The sequence below is a fragment of the Oryx dammah genome, unplaced genomic scaffold (assembly GCF_014754425.2).
Source record: "Oryx dammah isolate SB20612 unplaced genomic scaffold, SCBI_Odam_1.1 HiC_scaffold_4, whole genome shotgun sequence".
Classification (NCBI taxonomy): Eukaryota; Metazoa; Chordata; class Mammalia; order Artiodactyla; family Bovidae; genus Oryx; species Oryx dammah.
The window spans coordinates 67,365,112-67,386,185 of record NW_024070188.1 but is presented as its reverse complement, the minus strand read 5'-3'; the positions used below and the strand labels follow the sequence as shown (position 1 = coordinate 67,386,185).

The 21,074-nt window shown below is 41.3% G+C and overlaps 1 protein-coding gene across 4 annotated transcripts in view; it reads left to right on the top strand.

Moving 5' to 3' along the window:
* HIVEP2 (HIVEP zinc finger 2) overlaps positions 1-21,074 on the top strand; it is a 216,907-nt gene that overhangs the window by 49,028 nt on the left and 146,805 nt on the right. The gene's annotated exons all lie outside the window — the stretch shown is intronic.

Sequence of the window (21,074 nt, the reverse complement as noted above, 5' to 3'; positions counted from 1 at the left end):
GTGTGTACACAAATGCATTCAAAGCATGGGCTTGGGAGTGAGTTTGGGGGAGGAGGGATACGGGGCCCAACCCTCCAAGTCTTGCCCACACATTTTTATGTGTGTTTTATAATAAGGCCTTTGTGCAGGGAAGCCAGATAGAAGTTCATGTCCGCTGCCCTCTGGTCTCTTACATGGTCTCACTGCCATCACCCACCTCCCTTCTCTCCTCAGAAAAGAAGCAAGAAAAGGCAATGAAAGAATGCAGCTGGAAGGGAAATGCCCCTCTCCCTTTCTCTTTTTGGAATGTCGACAGAGTTATTGCTTTTCTGTGTGTCTCTAGGGATCCTTGGCTGCTTCTGTCCACCGTCCTTTTCTAGGGAAAGCTTTTGAGTCGCAGTCTTCACATGGGGGCTCGTGAAAGCTGTAATCAGCTTCCCCCTTTGTGGGGAGGGGTGCTTTCTGGTGCAGCTGGTGTCCTGTCTTCTGCATAAGGACCCAGGGGCAGTATGGAGTGATTGGTGAATGAAGTCTCCCTGCCCACAGTTACTGCCATCTGTCTCAATTCTGAAACTTCAAGTCCCTTCTCTCACTCATGCCTCACGGACACACTCATCTGCATCAGTTCCCTACCCTCCACCCCACAACGCCCCCCGCAACCGCCCCAGTCTCTTGGTTAGTTTCATCCTTGAAGAGGTAACTTCACAAGTGAACTATTAATCGTATGTCCATGTCCCTGCCCTGTGTTTCGGAAATGATGGAACAGTCTGGAAAATGTTTATTTTTGCTTTGATTCAATTTAGCCAATCTGTGGGATAAGTCAAATGCTCTGTATAACTCTGAGAATATTCTCTAATAAGCCTTAGACCATTTCTGTGCCACTTGAAATTTGAGGTCGAATTTGGATAGTTATCCGCACTAGGTTCAGAGATTAGGGAATCCAGCTAACACCTTCTTCAATACAGATCTTTAACTCTTTTCCTTTCATTCCTGAACATCATCATGAGCCCAGCATCATGGATAGCTCCATGGGGCTGCTCATTGTTTTTCAGTCACTCAGTCGTGTCCGACTCTTTGCGATCCCACAGACTGCAGCACTCCAGGCTTCCCTGTACTTCACTGACTCCTGGAGCTTGCTCAAATTCATGTCCATTGAGTCGGTGGTGCCATCCAACCATCTCATCCTCTGTCATCACCTTCTCCTCCTGTGGTGGAGGAATGAGGCTTGAGGATTTTATGTGCCTGAGGACTTGGCAGCAAAATGTTTTCAGCTTAGACTTGGGGCCACACTTATCACTTCTTCATACAAAGAAATAATCTATCTCCCCCATTGTTTTTGCCTAGAACATTCTTTTTGGCTTTACTCTTAAAAAATAAATGCTTTGCAGCTCCAAAGGCATATACCCACATAACATCCATTTAGTTTATTAATTAACATATGCAACTGCTTTTGAGTTACTTTTATGTGCTGGCTTAAGCATGCAAAACAGAACAGACATGTATCTGCCCCTGAGGAGCTAATGTTCTAGAAAGAAAGTGCAGACTGTAAAATATTCCAATAGGTGGTGAAATGGGCTAGAAGAGAAAATGCACAAAACCTAGCTGTGACATAAAAAGGAATCAGTCAGCTCTGCAGGGGGCTTGACAGGGGAGTAAATGCCAGGGCTGCATCTTTTAAGCTGAATGGCAGTTTGCCTGGAAGACAGCACAAGGAAAGGCATTCCAGGAAGACAGAGCCCTGGCATGCAGAGACCCAAAGACATAAAACCAACAAGTAAATCTTCGTATGGCTGGACTACAGGGTTAGGAAGAGGAGGAGTGGGTGTCACGAGGGAAAGATCTGGAAATTTTGGCAGGGACCAGGTCAAGGATGGTATACCATGTTGCCATGTTGGAGCTTTATCCTGTAGGCAAGGAGGAGAGACACATTCAGATTTGCATTTTTACCAGGAATCATCAGACAGCATCACGAGAATGAATTGGTAGGACCCAAGCTTGGGTTGGAAGACATAGTTTGCAGACAGTTATAATAATCTTCAGGCTTCCGTGGTAGCTTAGATGGTAAAGAATCCACCTGCAATGCAGGAGACCCTGGTTTGATTGATCCCTAGATCGGGAAGACTCTGTAGAGGAGGGATAGGCTACCCACTCCGGTATTGTTGGCTGGAGAATCCTATGGATAGAGGAGACTTGGCGGTTACAGTCCATAGGGTCGCAAAGAGTCGGACACAACTAAAGCGACTGAGCACGCATGCACGCACAGTAATCTTCGAAAGAAAGAAACTGAAGGCTTGAACTCATGCTGGGATGTTCAGAACAGTGAGCACATGATGGACTCTCAAGCTTGGAAAACAGTGCTAGTCACTGAGCCAGCGTGAAGGATGAGGGAAAGGGAAGGCAGTTTTCAGGACTCTAGCTGGACTACAAGGTAAATAGTGATGGCATTGCCCAGGAAGAGAAGGACAGGAAGATGAACAGGCCTTTGAGAAAAACAGTCACTATGGTCATGTGTGGTCTGTGGAAGGATAAATGGTTTGGGGATCAGAAAGAACCTGAATTTCAATTGTACTTCTCTGATTTATCACCTGTGTAGTTTTAGGTAAGTTACATAACCTCCGGGATCCTTAGTTTCCTGGTCTCTTAAATGGAGACAGTAGTTATTGACTTGAAACCCTTTGGCGAGGGACGAAAGAGAGAATCTATGTAAAGCTCCTGACTCAAGCCCATTCTTAAAAAAAGGGCAAATTATTATCTCTACTTTGTTCTGTAGGCTGTACACAGGAGAAGTGAGATGATCGATAGAGGTGGAGACCCAAAGAGCATTTTTATATAGATGGGAACTTATTTGTGTCTGCTGTCAAGAGAGAGCCACCGGAGAGAGAAAGGTGGATGATGTAAAGGAAAGATGACCAATGACTGAGTAGAATCCCGAGCGGCCAGAGTGCTCCCAGCTCTAGAAAGGACTGAGTGGGGCAGAAGGAGTGGGGATCGGAAGGTCTCCTACTAAGTTTATGGGAAAAACTATACATGGATGAAATTTCTCCTTGAAAAACTCATCGTTTTACTTAAAATGTATTATTTATTTTTATTTCTATACAATTTTAAAGGTTGTACTCCACTTATGGTTATTACCAAATATTTGCTATGTTCCCCATGTTATACAGTCCACCCTTGTAGCCTAACTTACACTGAATAGTTCGTACCTTCCATTTTCTTTGGGGTTTTTGTGAAGGAGAAGGCAAAGTCATTTGTCCGTAAAAACTGGATGATAGTGAAGAAAACTGGAAACATTTAGAGCTGCCTCTAGGGGAAGCGTGAGCTGACCTGCACATTCAGAGGTGATTATGTTCACCTGACCTGCGGAAAGCTCAGCAGAAGTAGCTGTGTCTCAGCAATTGATGTTTCTCAGCCACTCCAAGGAGGGGCTGCAGGACCCAAAGGGACCATGATCCAAAGGAGGGTTTGGGGTTGAGCACGCCGAAGGGCGAGGTGACGGAGGATGCTGGCAAGGGCAAGGGCAAAGTGGTTCCCAGTGGGATCCAGCCAGGATAGTGAAAGGAGCCTGGAGGAGGAGAGGAAAGAGCTGGGAGGAGAGAGGATGGGGAGGAAGAGGTCCTGAACTCCTGGAAGGGAGGGACTGAGGAACTGAGGGTCTCTGTGAGGCTGGAAAACAATAGTGTGCGAATGTGACAGGTTAGGTGATGTGATGAGATTGACTAGAATACCTGTCCTATTGACCTCCTTGTAAGCTGTTGTGGAAAATGATCAAACACTTAATTAAGCAAAGTGCATTATTGAGCTAATTGAGCAGGGATTCCCCCTTTAAGGTGGGGGTGGGGTGCTCCTAGTCACACGCGTGCGTGTGTGTGCTCAGTTGTGTCTGACTCTTTGCAACTCCATTCCCTATATAGCCCACCAGGCTCCTTAGTCTGTTGGATTTCTCAGGCAAGAGTACTGGAGTGGGTTGCCGTTTCCTTCTTCAAGGGAACTTCCCAGCCCAGGGATTGAGCTCTCTTGCATCTCCTGCATTATTGGCAGGCAGATTCTTTACCACTGGCACCATTAGTCAATAAATATTTTATATTTTTCATTAAGTAACTTCATTAAGTTTCATTTGAGTGTTTTCCCCCCATACCAGTCACTGGTTTTTAATTGGTTCAATAAAAATGATTTTAGATAGTGAGGGTAAATATAGGGACTCGAGTGTCAGGTTTTACACTTAAGTAAAATGCTGAAAATAAAGACTTACTGCATCAGCAATCTCCATCAATACAGGGTGGGCATGTCATCTTAAGCACTTACATTGGGAGTCTTCAGTTGATTCATTTGGAGTCCTCATTTGATTCAGCACGCATTTGTATTGTTGCCTCATAGCTACACATTGAAGTAAATAATAGAGTGTGCTAAAATCTTTGATTTACATTTAGTTCACTTCAGTCGCTCAGTCGTGTCTGACTCTTTGCAACCCTGTGGACTGCAGCACGCCAGGCTTCCCTGTCCATCATCAACTCTGGGGGTTTACTCAAGCTCATGTTCATTGAGTCAGTGATGCTATCCAACCATCACATCCTCTGTCGTCCCCTTTTCCTCCCACCTTCAGTCTTTCCCAGCATCAGGGTCTTTTCAAGTGATTCAACTCTTTGCATCAGGTGGCCAAAGGATTGGAGCTTCAGCTTCTGCATCAGTCCTTCCAATGACTATTCAGGACCGATTTCCTTTAGGATGGACTGGTTGGATCTCCTTGCAGTCCAAGGGACTCTTAAGAGTCTTCTCCAGCACCACAGTTCAAAAGCATCAGTTCTTTGGTGCTCCGCTTTCTTTATAGTTCAACTCTCTCATCCATATATGACTACTGGAAAAACCATAGCTTTGACTAGATGAAACTTTGTTGGCAAAGTAATGTCTCTGCTTTTTAATATGCTGTCTAGGTTGGTCATAGCTTTTCTTTCAAGGAGCAAGCATCTTTTAATTTCATGGCTGCAGTTACCATCTGCAGTGATTTTGGAGCCCCCCAAAAATAGTGTCTGTCACTGTTTCCATTGTTTCCCCATCTATCTGCCAGGAAGTGATGGGACCCAATGCCATGATCTTAGTTTTCTGAATGTTGAGTTTTAAGCCAACCTTTTCACTCTCCTCTTTCACTTTCTTCAAGAGGCTCTTTAGTTCTTCTTCACTTTCTGCCGTAAGTGTGGTGTCATCTGCATATCAGGTTATTGATATTTCTCCCAGCAATGTTGATTCCAGCTTGTGCTCCATCCAGCCCAGCATTTCTCATAATGTACTCTACATATTAATTAAATAAGCAAGGTGACAATATACAGCCTTGACATACACCTTTCCCGATTTGGAACCAGTTTGTTGTTCCATGTCCAGTTTTAAGTGTTGCTTCTTGACCTGCATGTTGTTTGATGCTCTTAGCTGAAGTTTCAGTGATATTTACATTTTCCTAAAACTAGCAAAGAGATTTTGCTAAATGAAAAAGGCTTCAGTAGGAGGACTGTATCTAGGAATTGGCAGAGTGCAAATCCTATAATGTATTCCAGTATGTGTATGACTTTCCAGGGCAGCTTGCTGAAAATGTAGACTTGGGGACCCACCTAAGAAGATAATGATGTCGGTTGTCTGCACACTCAACTTTGAGAATCCTATGGAAGAGTTTCTAGTTTTGGAAGATGACTACAGTACTGGGCAAAACCCTAAGTCATGTGACAAGGAAAATAAACAACAAGAAAGGGAAAGTAGAACAGAAAAAGATAAGGAGATGGTAAGCTTGAGGGCAAGAAGAGAGATAAGAATTTAAGTCCTGAAGAAATCCCTCTACAAATTTCTATGATTCAAAAGATAGGTTTCAAAGGGTGATAGAATCACAATGATTTTAAGATTATAAGTGGAAAGCAATGTGAAGAATGCAAGATTATGTGGGGAAAAAAATGTCAAAAGATATTGTTCATGGAGAGCCAAACTGGTTACAAATTCAAACTTCAAGTATTAACATGAAAATGTAGCAATAAATTTTAGTTTTCCAACAACTTTTTAAATTGTAATATGGTGGGTGTATTACTTGGGGTAAATTTTGATCATAGAACAGGATTGCTATTTTAAACAATTAAATCGGATTCTTTTATTTTTCTCCTGTGAAGTGAAAGTCGATCAGTCATGTTGCTCTTTGCAACCCCATAGACTACACAGTCCATGGAATTCTCCAGGGCAGAATACTGGAGTGGGTAGCCTTTCCCTTCACCAGGTGACCCTCTCAATCCAGGGATCGAACCCAGGTCTCCCACATTGCAGGCAGATTCTTTACCAGCTGGGCCACAAGGGAAGCCCATTTTTCTCCTGATTATCAGTGAATCATCAAGGACAACCTTCAGTCTCCAAGATGATGAGCACTGCTGCCTGGGGTTGTTGTGAAGATTACATGAGATCTGAACTCTGGTTGCCAGAATTGCTGGGTTTAAGTTATTGCTCTGCAACTACCTAGCTTTATGCCTTTGGGCAAGTTAATGTGGCTTAGTTTCTTTGACTGTAACATAGGATAATGACAGTGCCTACCTCTAGAAATGTTGCCAGGAATACATAAGTTAGTAAATGTAAAGCATTTAGGACAGTGCAAGCCATGTGGTAGACATTCAACAAATGTTATTCTGAAACATAACATCTGTTGTCATTCTCTTGTTCAGAGCAGTTACATTTTTTAAATGATTATTCAAAATAGGAATATACATATGATTTTATAAAGCAATATTTATCTTGAGCTTTAGTCAATGAAATTATTGAACACCTATCCCTAAGACACTTCAAGTTCTATTGGGACAAGTAAAACATGACCCTATACCCCAGCCACTCCAGCCTTGGGAAGTTATCCTGTTGACTGGTTTTCTCTACGCTATGTTGGAGAGCAGCATAGATGTTAATTGAAACTGTGTTTTATAGCGTAAGTAAAAGTTAGTGCATGAAGGACAGAAGGGAATACTAATAATAGATCATACCTTAGTGTAGTTGTCAGCATAGCAGATCATCCTGGTATTCTTCCAGAGAAAGATATAGTAAAATGGACAGAACAGAGATAGGTCATCAGAAAAACTGGATATTCAAGTGCTAAGTATGCTATTTCCTGATTATGTGACTGTGAGCAATTGACTTAACCTGTGTCTCTCTTTCTTCACCTAAGAAACCAGCACCTTGCTGAGTATCTTGATTAATTGAGCCAGTGCTTGTGAACTATGAGATGTTGGGCATTTGTATTTTTGCATGATTTATATTATATAGAGCTTGTGGATTTCTAAAGATCAATGGCTCAGAAATGACCACTTAGGATAATGTAGTTTTGATAGGATTACAGAGAACTTTATTATTCTCTGTAGAATTACCTGTAGATCAATAATAGGTGGGTGACTTGCTGCAGAAGTCAGATCCTGCTCCCCGCCCCCCAAAAAAATCACAGCTGGAAGATGAAATGGGACAGAGAGGTTATGTGGCTGACCTAAGGGAATAGTTCACAAGCTGTGGCATAAAAACTGACCGAGAGGATCCTCCTCTCCTCTTTCCACACTGCTCCCCAACTATTTCTCAGTTGGATGGAAGGAGTACAAGCTTTGAAGTCAGACCTGAGTTAAAATCCCTGCTGTGTCACTTACTAGTTATGACTCAGGCTGGTTAAGAAACCTCTGAGCCTCACGTCCGTCATCGGCACAGGGGTTAGCATCGCTTGCCTGGCAGAGTTGTGGGCAACAGAGATTACGTCTGCAAGCTACCTGCCCGACAGCTAGCTGATACGTTATTTTTCTCATGATTATACGTGGCCAGATTTCAAGGCAACTTGAATTACACCCTTGCTGAATACGAATACTAATGCAACTAATAATAGCAACTGTTTAACTGAAGGGTTCCATGTGCCAGGCACAAGTCCAAGTACACTACGCCTATGAGTATCTTATTTAATCTCCAAACCAGCCTGATGATGTGAGTATTACTGTTATTGCCACTGAAGCTCCATACGTATAGCTAACATGCCCAAGGTCACCCAGTGAGTTGGTGGGGGAGCAGGTTTCCAGATCTGCACTTGTGACTCTGGATCCCACTTTCCTCGTTACTGGATTATTCCTGTTCCTCCCTGGCCAGTTTAGGGATGTGGGACAGAGAATGAAAGGACTAGTTGTTTCACGAGAATTGTTTTATGAGTTGGGTGAGTATTTGCTTTCGCAGTCTTCATTCAAATAGACACTATTGGAAGAGACCAGCACTCACCTAACAGGTAAATCGCGTAACTTGTGAGAGTGTTCCGAAGTCTCGTAGAGCACCACTTTCCTTCTTTGTACTTTTTTATACTTGTCAGGATTGTCGTGAGCATTTAGGGGGATGATAACTGGAGAGCCCAGTCCTGGCAGCCATCTCCAGCTCTAATCTTTGGGCCCCCCTCCCTTCTTAAGTAGCAGTCTGGCACTGAGGACAGATCCTTGGGGAATGCCTGCTTTCTTGTTCTACATTAAACCAGTGGAGTTCTCTGTTATTTAGCACTCCCCTGTTATAATTCAAGATGTTATGTCACAGGACATTACTACTGATCCCCTTGAAAGGGCAATAAAATATTTGCTCACATACCTTCTTGTTGAACATACTTCTGATCAACTACCTTAGCTGAAGACAGGCACATCGCATTGGTCTTTTCATTGATTTGCGTCCTGTGTCTGGATATGTACATGCAGAGCTCAGTCCCTTTAAGAACCACTAGCCCTCAGCAAAAAATAACCTACAGCAGCTCAGGTTACTGCTGGGCTCCAGAGACTCTTCAGGGGGTCAGGTTGCTTTTTTCTCTGGCACCTGCCTCAACAGGGATGTAGGAAGAAGTTGATTTATTCCAGCAGAGAAGTTCTGGGTGGATCTGGGCACTGGAGTCCTTACCTCCAGCTTCTGGATGTGACCCTGTCTTCATGGTAGCAAGGTTTTGATTGGGCCATTTAAATGGCATTCAATTGAGTGACCCTGTCCCTGGACCTGGACGTAAGAGCCTGTCTTTCCTATCAACTGTGGATTTTATATTGTTTCTTTGAAAAATGAAAATGACATCAAAAGCCATCAGATGGGAATGCATCTCCTATCCGCAAATCCGAAGCGTGGCCATGCATTGAAGGGAGGTCAAGGGAGGACACGCCCTTTTCTCCAGAAGCCCTGTGCATGCACATGTCTGTCTCACCAGCCTTTCTTGAAAGGAATGTTTTTACTGGCTGTCCATAAGCCCAGGAAACAAAGACTGTACAAGGCCTAAGGCTCTGTAAAGATAAACGTAAAAACAGATGGAATAAACTCCTCAATTGTGAAAAGCAGGGAGAGCTCCTTAGAGGTGGTACAGTATGGGATGAGGAAGAACCAGCCAGGACTTAGACCATCTGGGGCCTTGTGTCAGCCACGCTACTGAATTCGCTGAGTTGAAGAATAATAAAATTTTGTCAGTTAAGTGGTATCTGTGAGTGACTCAGTCTTTACTTTTCCTAGAAGGAAAGTGCGTCTCAGAGCATTTGGGTGATTTACCTAAAGTCACTCAGCTGCTTGGTAGTAGATCTCAACCCGCAGCCCAAGTACATATATCATTGCTCTTCATCGTGCTACACAGACATTGTAAAGAGTCAAGTTCTCTCCACATCCCCATTTCCTTATCTGGAAATGGGAATTCTCCTACCTGGCATGCCTTCTTTGTAGGGTATTGTAAGGCTCTGCTAAATGATTGTGGACAGAAACACGGTTAAAGACTATTCAGTGATATGTTTATATTGATATCAATTAAAAGTAAATTATAGGGACTTCTCTGGTGGTCCAGTGGTTAAAACTTCACCTTCCAATGCAGGGGGCACAGATTCTATTTCTGGTTGGGAGCTAAGATCCCACATGACTCGTGGTCAAAAAGCTAGAACGTGAAAAAATAACAGAAGCAATATTGTTAACAAATTCGATAAAGACTTTAAAAATGGTCCACATCAAAAAATACTTTAAAAATAGTAAATTAATATTTATATGTACACACATATATGATGATGAGACATATGTATGATGTGATACCTAATATTTTGTTAAAATTCGTCATGTGGGATATATTAACAAAAACCTGGATTCTTCTTTGGAAATTTGAAGCACCATGAATTTCCAGACATATGTAAAAGTTCTATACTTCAAGTTATTAACCTGACAGTTTTACCTACTAGCATTACTATTACTTTACCTTTCTGAGAAATGGGAATAATAAAATTCTCTGGCTATCTTCAGTTCAGTTCAGTGGCTCAGTCGTGTCTGACTATTTGTAATCCCATGGACTGCAGTACGCCAGGCCTCCCTGTCCATCACCAACTCCTGGAGTTTACTCAGACTCATGTCCATTGAGTTGGTGATGCCATCTAACCATCGCTTCCTCTGTCATCCCCTTCTCCTCCTGCCTTCAGTCTTTCCCAGCATTAGGGTCTTTTCAAATGAGTCAACTCTTTGCATGAGGTGGCTGAAGGATTGGAGCTTCAGCTTCTGCATCAGTCCTTCCAATGAATATTCAGGACTGATTTCCTTTAGGATGGACTGGTTGGATCTCCTCGCAGTCCAAGGGACTCTGAAGAGTCTTCTCCAACACCACAGTTCAAAAGCATCAATTCTTCGGCACTCTGCTTTCTGTCCAACTCTCACATCCTTACATAACCACTGGAAAAACCATAGCTTTGACTAGATGGACCTTTGTTGGTAAAGTAATGTCTCTGCTTTTGAATATGCTATCTAGGTTGGTCATAACTTTTCTTCCAAGGAGTAAGCGTCTTTTAATTTCATGGCTACAGTCACCATCTGCAGTGATTTTGGAGCCCCCCAAAATAAAGTCTGACACTGTTTCCACTGTTTCCCCATCTATTTCCCATGAAGTGATGGGATGAGATGCCATGATCTTAGTTTTCTGAATGTTGAGTTTTAAGTCAACTTTTTCACTCTCGTCTTTCACTTTCTTCAAGAGGCTCTTTAGTTCTTCTTTGCTTTCTGGCTATCTTAAGTCGTCTTAAAGATAACTTTATGAATATATGTGAAAGTACTTATTGAACTGTAAAGCACAGAAACGAATGATTATTGCCAAATATTGCTGAGGCCCACAAAGCCTGTCCAGAGAGCACATGAGATATGATCAAGGAGATAAGTCATATATTCAAAAGCAGATTTCAACATTATCTGACCTTGGTGTCAGATAAAAACTTTAGATTGCAATGAATTAATAAGTATTATTGTAGCTTCCAAATGGAAGTGTAGTCATCCATTAATTATTACTCTTTTCCCATAGATATTTGCCCAGTTTGTCAAGACATCCATAGTGTTTCATATTTTATAGGATATTAGCTACTGTAATAATATGGAAGGTATAGATTTAAATGTTATTTATACAACTTTCTCAGTTACACTGTTTGCTCTAATATTTATGTCTGATTTATCTCATTTGATTATTAAAGAATATTTGTGGGTTATAATTAATATTATCACTATCTGATGAATGAGAGGTCAAAAGATTTTCCCAAGACCTCATGGAATGTGAATGGAAGATCTGGGATTTGAAGCAATGTCTTCTGGTCCCAAATTCTGTGTACTCATAACTTGTCTCCTTGTGTTGTGTTGGGGATTCTATTTCGTAGACTATATTCTTCATTGGTTTCTTTCATTGATAAAGTCATTCATTCAGCATGAATATTCTATATGGAACTCTTGTCATATTATCTCCTACTCCAGGACTAAATTTCTTTGGGGAAACAGTTTGTTATATATCTCATTCCTTTAACTGAAGGAGAAGTAGTGACACAGATGCTTGAACCTTGCATAAATACTGATTTGAGAAGGGAAGGGAGGATACAGGTCCTTAAATGGGGAAACCCTGATGTCAAAGTCAAAATAAATCTTTGCTGTCCAGTAAGGGAACATTTCATGCAAAGATGGGCTCGATAAAGGACAGAAATGGTATGGACCTGCAGAAGCAGAAGATATTAAGAAGAGGTGGCAAGAATACACAGAAGAACTGTACAAAAAAGATCTTCATGACCCAGATAATCACAATGGTGTGATCACTCATCTAGAGCCAGACATCCTGGAATGTGAAGTCAAGTGGGCCTTAGAAAGCATCACTACAAACAAAGCTAGTGGAGGTGATGGAATTCCAGTTGAGCTCTTTCAAATCCTGAAAGATGATGCTGTGAAAGTGCTGCACTCAATATGCCAGCAAATCTGGAAAACTCAGCAGTGGCCACAAGACTGGAAAAGGTCAGTTTTCATTCCAATCCCTAAGAAAGGCAATGCCAAAGAATGCTCAAACTACTGCACAATTGCACTCATCTCACATGCTAGTAAAGTAATGCTCAAAATTCTCCAAGCCAGGCTTCAGCAATACGTGAGCTGTGAACTCCCTGATGTTCAAGCTGGTTTTAGAAAAGGCAGAGGAACCAGAGATCAAATTGCCAACATCTGCTGGATCATGGAAAAAGCAAGAGAGTTCCAGAAAAACATCTATTTCTGCCTTATTGACTATGCCAAAGCCTTTGACTGTGTGGATCACAATAAACTGTGGAAAATTCTGAAAGAGATGGCAATACCAGACCACCTAACCTGCCTCTTGAGAAATCTGTATGCAGGTCAGGAAGCAACAGTTAGAACTGGACATGGAACAACAGATTGGTTCCAAGTAGGAAAAGGAGTACATCAAGGCTGTATATTGTCATCCTGCTTATTTAGTACATCATGAGAAACACTGGGCTGGAAGAAACACAAGCTGGAATCAAGATTGCCGGGAGAAATATCAATAGCCTCAGATATGCAGATGACACCACCCTTATGGCAGAAAGTGAAGAGGAACTAAAAAGCCTCTTGATGAAAGTGAAAGAGGAGAGTGAAAAAGTTGGCTTAAAGCTCAACATTCAGAAAACGAAGATCATGGCATCTGGTCCCATCACTTCATGGGAAATAGATGGGGAAACAGTGGAAACAGTGTCAGACTTTATTTTTGGGGGCTCCAAAATCACTGCAGATGGTGATTGTAGCCATGAAATTAAAAGATGCTTACTTCTTGGAAGGAAAGTTATGACCAACCTAGATAGCATATTGAAAAGCAGAGACATTACTTTGCCAACTAAGGTCCATGTAGTCAAGGCTATGGTTTTTCCTGTGGTCATGTATGGATGTGAGAGCTGGACTGTGAAGAAGGCTGAGTGCTGAAGAATTGATGCTTTTGAACTGTGGTGTTGGAGAAGACTCTTCAGAGTCCCTTGGACTGCAAGGAGATCCAACCAGTCCATTCTGAAGGAGATCAACCCTGGGATTTCTTTGGAAGGAGTGATGCTAAAGCTGAAACTCCAGTACTTTGGCCACCTCATGCAAAGAGTTGACTCATTGGAAAAGACTCTGATGCTGGGAAGGATTGGGGGCAGGAGGAGAAGGGGACGGCCGAGGATGAGACGGTTAGATGGCATCACCGACTCTATGGACGTGAGTCTGAGTGAACTCTGGGAGTTGGTAATGAACAGGGAGGCCTCTGCTGCAATTCATGGGGTCGCAAAGAGTCGGACATGACTGAGTGACTGAACTGAACTGAACTGAAAGTAGTCCTCTAGTATCATAGGGGCTTCCCCGATGGCTCAGTTGGTAAAGCGTCTTTCTGCAATGCAGGAGACCCCAGTTCGATCTCTGAGTTGGTAAGATCCCCTGGAGAAGGAAATGGCAACCCATTCCAGTATTCTTGCCTGGAGAATTCCATGGACAGAGGAGCCTGGTGAGCTACAGTCCATGGGGTTGCAAAAGTCGGACACTACTTAGCAACTAAACCACCACCACCACTAATCTCACAGGGCTATTTACTTTCAATTAAAATTAATTACAATTTAAAAATCAGTTCTTCAGTCACACTAACCAAATTCCAAGTACCAATAGCCACCTAAGACTGGTGGCCACTATATTGGACAGTATAGATATATAAATATGTATTTGTCACTGATAGAGATAATTTTGGTGTCTGATATGTGCATGTATAATTTCACACTGGAAATGAAATTGTCCTGGTATACATTTCTACCTGAGACATAATAATAGCTACCATGTACTGAGCACCTTCTCAATAAGCAGTAGGCACATAATCTGTGTTACTTTATTTTATCCCCACACCATGTTTTATACTGGGAGTCTAAGGTTCAAGAGGTTATGTAATTGCCTAAGATGTGATAGGGCTATGGATTGACACCAGTTTTCTTTGATTTCAAAGAGAACGCTCTTTTGCTCTAGTATGCTATCTTTCTACGTAGCCTAGTTGGATTACATCAGGAGTTAACATTCTCAATGCACTGTCTTATCATTCAGTCCACTTCAGTTCAGCAAGCGTGCCAGGCAGTCACTCTGTTGGGAGCAGGAGGTACAGCAATCAATGCAGCCCTGTCTCTGACCGTAGGGAGTTTAAGTCAAACAGAGTTCAGGTCATAAAGAATAATTATGACAGTGAAGGATGATGTGTGGCCCAAGACCACGTGATGCATCCAGGAGCCATTGAAGGGTTCTATGCAATGAGTGCCATGAAAGTGAAAGTGAAGTCGCTCAATCGTGTCCGACTCTTTGCGACCCCATGGACTGACCGCATGGACTGTAGCCTACCGGCTCCTCTGTCCATGGGATTTTCCAGGCAAAGGTACTGGAGTGGGTTGCCATTTCCTTCTCCAGAGGGTGCCATAGTCAGATTTCTGTTTCGTAAACTCCACTGTAATCATGCAGAGCCTTGCTTTGAGAGGAAAGGGAGAACCTATGATAGTTCCTGTATTATTTATTTGTAATCTTGTAAGATTTACGTAAGTGAAGGAATGTTGATGGCTAGAACTAAGATCATAGCGGTGGCGTTAGAAGATTGATGAGAGAGAAGCAACTTGGTAAAACTGTCAGGTTTCAGTGATTAAAGCTGAGGGTAAGGAGCAATTAAAGATGGTCCTCGTATTCGGGTGCTTGGTGAATGGCCTCTTTAAAGTAAAGGAGATCTGCTATGTGGAAAAGTTGTGCATGAGTGTGTGCTGTGTGTTTGTTGATTGTGTATGTGGTCTGTGTTTTGTGTGTTTGTATGTGTGAGCATTCATCCTTAAGCAGATGAACCGCAGGATGGGAAGGGGTGAAGAAAATGACTTAATAGACCACAAGCCCATAAAATATCCAGAAAGCAGTTTATTTGGCAAGTGGAAAAGTGTTAGTCACTCATTTGTGTCCTACTCTTTGTGACCCCATGGACTATAGCTCACCAGGCTCCTCTGTGCATGGAATTCTCTAGGCAAGAATACTGGAATGGAATACTGGAATGGGTTGCCATTCCCTTCTCCAGGCTGCTGTAAAACAATGACATCTTTTAGGAATGTAATTTAAAAAATGAAAAATCAAACAGAATCCTGTCATAATACTAAGATTAAGACCCTGATGCTGGGAGGTACTGGGGGCAGGAGGAGAAGGGGACTACAGAGGATGAGATGGCTGGATGGCATCACCGACTCGATGGACATGAGTTTGGGTAAACTCCAGGAATTGGTGATGGACAGGGAGGCCTGGCATGCTGCGATTCATGGGGTCGCAAAGAGTCAGACACGGCTGAACGACTGAACTGAACTGAACTGAACTGAAAAGGGAAAACTTAACCTTATGGTCTAAATATTATACATCTGTCCTAGGCTGGGCACAGAATAGTGAACTAGGGATGTATTTTCCCATTTTTCTAAATAGTCACAACATGTAAAAGTACTTATCATCATGAGATTCCAATAGTAACATAGACAATGGATTTAAGTATGGCTTCTAGGGAGCCTCCTGTTGAAAAGGCAGGTTTTTGCCACATTTTCTTTGGTGTATGCCCCCCTTATTTTTATATAATTAAATAATCTGTTTTTAATTTAGTGACCAGGTAATTATGTTATTTGACATTTCTAAAAGATAAAGATTAGCAAGTGTTCTCTAACATGGTTTTTAGCAGTCCTGAATTTTGAGCAGTGGTGTGTTTAATTGTGTTGTAGCAGAAAATAACCTCATAGGTTTAAATAATTATAATGATAGCATAGGTTCCAATCTAGAGTAAGCATAGGTTCCAATTTAGAGTAAGGAAGTTCCATTTTCTTAAAAAAAAAAAAAAATCAGTTGTTCTGCTGATAGTACATTTAACAGGTGTGGAATTACCAAAACCAGGAGTGCTGATGGAAATAATTTCTTCTGAAACTCAACCTGTAGTCTCTGGATTGATAGCCATGTCTGTGCAATTTGAAACAGTGTCTGCTTTGGAGATTAGCTTTGTTTTATAATTATCTGAGGATCCTCGATTCAGACCTGACTAGCATAGACCACCATGACAGAAGGTTGTCAAATGTACGATGCTGGCTGAAACCTGATGACTTCTGGGTGCCTGGTTTTGTTTTGAGCTACTTAAAAGCAGGAGCTTCTGTAAAATTCGTGAAACATCTTTGGTTTCCAGTCAGTTAACTTTTAAGTATTTCTTTCTTCTTGGACAAATGTAGACGTGTCTCATTATCTTGTGTTTTAGACTTTTCCCCCATTTTCTTAATGTTTTTTTCCTCTATTCATTTTCAAAATGAATAATAAAACCTTGTGAACTAAAACAGACTCTAGATTTAATGTTTCATTATCCCACATCTTATGTTACGAGTTAACTGCTCAACTGTTATGAATTAGGAACTTTGCCATCGTTCTACGAAGAGAGTGGTGTGTGTGTTTCTTCATAGCTGCTTAACGGTGATCAACTAGAGGGCACCAGCGAACATTTCCATCTGAGTTCTGTAAACTAGGCCACATACTGTTGACACATATGCACAGGAGAGAAACGTGAACGCTTTGCGAAATCTCAGTACTAAAAATAATTTCCACCTGTATTTATAGCAATATTATCATACTTGATGAAAGTGATGTAGAACCTACCAGTATAGGAAGAAAAATGTCATCTTGTTACCATTCCTGGAGAGCTGCCCTCTAGAATTAAGCCCTTAAGTTTGTGCAGAGTTACAGCAATGCTGCTCACAGGTCTTTGCCAATTGCATGGGCTGGATAGTTAATGCCATTAAGTGTTGAGATACCGTCTATCACTGAGAAGTGGTCTGTGGCTAATAATCAACTGGGTAACAATAAAAACCTGCCCACTATTAGGAAAGATTGGTAATTAAGACTTCCAAATAGGGCATGCAAGTAGGAAGTGTTCAGGTTCTGAGGCAGAATTTTGGATTCTGTTAAATCCAGTTGCCATTATGGTTCCTTGTGTCAGCACAGTTGCTTAAATGAAACTGGAGAGGGAGCGTTTTTAGATATCCAGATATTAAAATGTGCAAAAATTCAGCATTTTCTGATAGGAAAGCTATGTGAAAAGACCTTCCTTTGCAGGGTAACTGTGCATATGTTTGAGTGGGAGGAAAAAGAACAGATGATTTGAAAACTATTAAAATTGTTACACATGTAGAAAGTTATTTTCCTCCTCATAAAAAAACCAGGATTTCAGTCTGAGTTAACATCTTACTTGTCACTTAATAAAAGTATTTGCATATTGCATTTCATCTATCGATCAATTGATTCATTCACTTTTTTGACAAACAGTATTTTGCCTACTATGTGTAAGATACTGCAGTAGGTGTATCTCATACATGGGAGATTTACTTCTGTAAATGATCAAACAATTCAGGAGAGATATAATTGCAAGTATGGTATGCAGAATGTCCATTTCTTGGGTGAAACTGATAGTTAAGCTTAATTCTACTTAAAAGCACGTTTTAAAAGAAGATAACTGCAGAAATGCAGTCTGTGTCATTTTCCTAACATTTATTTGGAAAGCAGCTAATGTTCTTTTTCTCTGGATCGATTAAGTGTTAATGTTTGGGGAGCACACTTTGAAAAAAAGAAGAATGGTTATAGGAAGGAGAACATGACTAAGAGGAGAGGTTATGTGGCATTTTATAAGATAGTTGGTGGTGCTGTTTAATGCTTATAAAGTTGTGTTAAAATGGACTAAACAGCCTGTTATTGCAGGAGCTTATTTAAACCAGCTCTTTGTGGTTATGTCTGGTGAGGAAGCTTAAACTTAAACTCTCTCCAGCCATTTAACTGCAGCACAGTGACTTCAGGTCTCTTGTAAGAAAGTCTAAATGTAGGCTGTTGAATAATCCCTTTGAGGGCCCTGTAACTATTTTTATGCCTGGATATGCGTCATCAGTGGGTATTTTCTCTGGTGACTTGCTTACATCAGGTCTCCTACCATACATTCTATCAGTGAGTGGCTTATGATTGATGGGAACCACGCTGTTGTTCAGCTTATCTGTGACCTCAGCGAACGGACAACAGGAATTTCCAGGCTGTTACATTCTCTGAATGCTTGAAGACAGGGGCTCACGGTGTTGATCCAGGCAGGTAGCAGTGATATTATTCACCAGCGGAGGATGGGAGGAGGGACAGGAGAAACAAGGGGAGGGAGAAGGAGGGGAAGGGAGGGGGAATTCCTTTTGTGAACGGAGGCAATTCTGGCTCAGCCAGCTGCTTCATCCTCGCCTTCAGTGGCTGTGCCCTGTGGGGAAAGGTGCATTTCCTGAACTGGAGGAAGCGGACAGTCAGACCCTTGATGGAGGCACCCAGTGACTCCTTGGGGTTGGCTGGGGAAGGCATTGAGTCCTCTTTCATGAGTTAAGATTTTGTTTTTCCAATCGGTTGGATTGATCTGTGAGCCACTGGACTGCTCTGGTCCTGGATAGAAGTAGGGGCTTTGAATCAAAGGTGTGCCAGTGTTTGTGGTGATGCAGAGGAATCCAGTGCTGTCTTTCACCTAGTAATGTTTGGAGGTGATTTGGAAAAGTTAACCTGTACCTCGCATCAACAAGTTTTGGGGGAATAGAGCCGTGCATTGGTGTATGTGTGTGGAAATGAATTATAACTGAATTCACAAAAATGTTTTCTCATTTCGTTCCTTTTCCCCACCTCTTTTACACATGGTGAATAAGGTTTCTGAACCTAGAATGAGAGTTACCAGCATTTTTGCAGCTGCATTTGCTTTCGGATAACCGTGTCCATCTCCTAAACTTTTTTTCCTCCTCTCTGCCTTCCCATCTCCTCCTCTTCCTCATCCTGTTTTTTTCTCTCCCTCTCTTTCTCTCCATGATGTTATTTTGTTTGTAAAAGCAGTTCCGGACTTTTTGCTGAGTTAAAGAAAACCAGGTTCTGCGCAGATGAGTGAGGTGCACATGTGGATTCAAGCCCATGCTGGTCTGCCCGTGTTTGCAGGCTGTCCTTTCAGTGCCTTTTTTTTTTTTATTAAGTGACACTTAAACAAAATTACACTTTTTTAGTGTAATGCAATTACATCATTTAAGCATTTATGCAAAATTGGTCTTCTGATCTTTTAAGACTATATTCATTGTGGAAATATAACATTTACTGATTTGACTTTCCGAGTTTTATTCCCCCTTTCTTCCCCAAAACTGAAGTCACATCTCCTTAATGTAACAGATTACCAAGGTGACCATTCATGGCCTCCTAGGAATCACATTCTGAGCTAGATCCTAGACACTAGTAGCCTGAAACAGGTGCTGTGTGGGGTAAAAACAAATCCTAATGGAAAAAAAGAGATGTTTATTCCTGTCTTTTGTATCTTGCCCAATTTTACTGAGTGCGTGTGGACATGCATAATTACATTGATAGTTTCATTTCCAAATAGCTGTCCTACTGGTAAAAAAATTATTCAACTGTCAGGTTATATTGTTTCAGTTTTAAACATTGAAAATTCAGATGACTGAAGGAGAAAGACAAAAGAAAACCACTGTAAACCTCATCTACAAAAAAAAAAAAAGCAACTCACTTTTCTTTCAAAAAACTGCTTCTTGGATAAGCAGTGTGACTCATGACAAGCAATTTATAATTTGAAATTTGTGAAAGATTAAAATTCAGAACTCTAGGAATTTTGAGTCATTAGTAGTTGAATGAGTTAAGGCTTCATAATGTATCTCATTAGAAAGAAAGCATTAAAATATTAATGAGATTCATTGTTTATATCATTGTACTGTCCCCAGGAGCTGTTGGCGACTAGCTTTACTGTTATAAAAGTAGCATTATATGAAAAAGATAGTTGTTTGTTCAGATGCTGAGATTTTTTATTTTTTCCCCTACATCGCAGGGGATGTTATTAGAAGCTATAAAATTCTTCTCCGTCTCTTTAAAATGCATGTATGCTTTTATGTGGAGGAGTGTAAGAGAAGAACCAACATGTAGGAGGGTTATGCATTCTTCTTTAAAAATATATTTCACAAAAGATTATAGTTTGTGTGGGAGGGAAATAGCGGCTTGTCTGTTGATTGCATTGTGCTTATTCCGTGTGAGAACTATTTGAGTTTAGAAAGGATAACCTCATTTTGATAATCTGATGATTGCTTCTGCTTGAAGATGAGAATATAATTCCAAGGCTGCATGCTAATGGTCCACAGTAATTATTCTCTTTTTGGCAGAGCTTAGCATGGCATCTACTTTGGCATTTTTGTAACTATGTATGTACATCTTTTCTTCAGATTTTTTCCTCTCCTCTCCATGTGTAGAGCTTTCTGTACAAGACTGTGAAATTCCAAAGGGGTACTATCTAATTATGCCAGTGTAGAATGGTGTGTAAACCTAAGTTAGAGCAATATCTTGCCTTGAAGTCTTTTTGATAAGCAGATCCTTCACTGTGAGCGGATTCTGCTGTATACTTGGTTTCTATGGAAACACTTTTATTACTTATGGATGATCAGAACAACTTGAATACAGTAGGAGTGATTGGTGTGTTGGCTTGGGTCCCTGCGGTTGATGGGGTTTTCTGGTTAATATGTGATCCTTTCACTAAGTTTCCTGTTATGTTGCAAGGGGATGATGCAAATAACGAAAACCCCACCTAAAACACTGAGGTGATATGATACTTAATTTTACCTTCTTATAGGTGTGTTACTCCAGTATTACACAAGGAAGAGACGTTATGAAACCCTCAAAAGTGTGTAAAATTAGGATAATACCTAAATGGAAGTGTGAGAACAATTGAATGACCTACATACATAGCTCATTCTGGGAGGATGTAGAAAGATTTC